This window comes from Harpegnathos saltator, unplaced genomic scaffold (genome assembly GCF_003227715.2).
Source record: "Harpegnathos saltator strain DR-91 unplaced genomic scaffold, Hsal_v8.6 scaffold208, whole genome shotgun sequence".
Taxonomy (NCBI): Eukaryota; Metazoa; Arthropoda; class Insecta; order Hymenoptera; family Formicidae; genus Harpegnathos; species Harpegnathos saltator.
Genome location: NW_020229993.1, coordinates 1,598,279 through 1,599,797, shown reverse-complemented (window position 1 = coordinate 1,599,797; position 1,519 = coordinate 1,598,279). Strand labels below are relative to the sequence as shown.

Below are 1,519 nucleotides of genomic sequence, written 5' to 3'. Positions count from 1 at the left end.
TATATCATTTCTTTTGTAAAGTAGAACAGTATTTAGAGTGTAGAGTTTTATTATAGTTATAAGTTTTGCTTGTAAAATTTTATATTACATATATAACTTGAAAAAAAATTATTTGAAATTTCTAAAAATAACGCAATACATGTTGCGCGTGTACTTGGTGCCTCTTTTTACCTTTTCGTTTAAAAAGGTAAGTTTTATACAGTTTTATGCAACGTAACGTATACAACGTTACGGGTTCTCTGAGACACGTCCCGGTGGGACAAGGTCGCGCGAGTTTGAAAACAACATATTCATAAGTACGCAACTGCCGCGACCGTCTCCATTATTGTTTACGCCGCGGCGGCGGACGGATCGGCGGATCGCTGCGCGTAATAATTTCCGAATTTTCACGGTGTACGCACGCGTGTAACGTGTAATATTCGTGCGTATATGTGCGTGTGTGAGTGCATGACGATCCGGAGCATCTTGAGCAATAACAGTGTTTCATGGCCTTTAAAGGTAAACTTTTATTGGTTAACTTGGTTAAGTTGAAGAGGCTAATTTATAGTCTCGAGTTTTCGTATTCTTGATGCGGGGCGCATTTGTCGCTGTAATACTAATGAGGAAACTCGCTTTTTATTACAGGTCTGCTGGAGTTTTGCGACCACGCGATAGCTGCGGTTACCGGGACGCAGTTTCGACGGACGCCGATGCTGCACCGGAGGATCCGGTTCGGGCCGAGCAGAGTCGGCTTGAAGGTGAGGTTCATTGATTATTTCTTCTTAATTCATTGCGATCAAAAACCGAGCGATTGAAATAAAAGCCGTTGAATTACGATGGCAAAGGATCAACGTTGTATCTGCGCGCGCGCTCCCACGAACTGAACTCTAACCTAACCTAACTTTTAACCTAACGGTTTAACTAACGAAACTATATTTTTTGTTACAGATCCGAAGCAGAACGTGGCTGACTCTGTCTGCTGTGTATCGGTGAGTCAAAGAAAAAAAGACATTTTTATGGTGATGGGTATTTGTCTGTCTCGAGAAAATCAATGCGATTTAATTATACTTTTTTCACACGTTGCTCAAAATAATCAGGAGATCGTATCTTTCAATGACCATATTATACAACAGAATCTTTAAGATATAATATATATTTCTTTCTTTTATATTTACTCTGAATCATTAGAAGATATAGATATAAATGCTTTAGTTTGTTATTATATTGTAATGAAGATATGGAATTATTTTCTGCGATTCAATCAATATTTAACTTCTGCTTCGAGTAGTATGTAATGTTAAAATTTGATCAGAATTGCGCCATCGCACTTGAAATTCACCATTATTTATCTTATTCGGCTTGATAAATTTTATATCTGTCGAGTTTATCAATTTTTTACATTTTTCACACGTGTCAGAAGCGGTAATATATCATTTGAAATTACCGATAAATTCGGTACGCGCGTTTATCTACACAACTTAGTCCTTACGAAACAAGACGTACGTTTCTTTCGAATTACCGTTCGCGAAACCAAACATTT

At 37.7% G+C, this 1,519-nt stretch overlaps 1 long non-coding RNA gene across 1 annotated transcript; it reads left to right on the top strand.

The window, feature by feature from the left end:
* The first annotated feature begins 431 nt into the window (after positions 1-431).
* Positions 432-970, top strand: LOC112588394 (uncharacterized). The gene is made up of 3 exons (XR_003112825.1): positions 432-498; positions 625-737; positions 928-970. It is a non-coding gene; the product is annotated as an uncharacterized LOC112588394 (long non-coding RNA).
* The last annotated feature ends 549 nt before the right edge of the window (positions 971-1,519 follow it).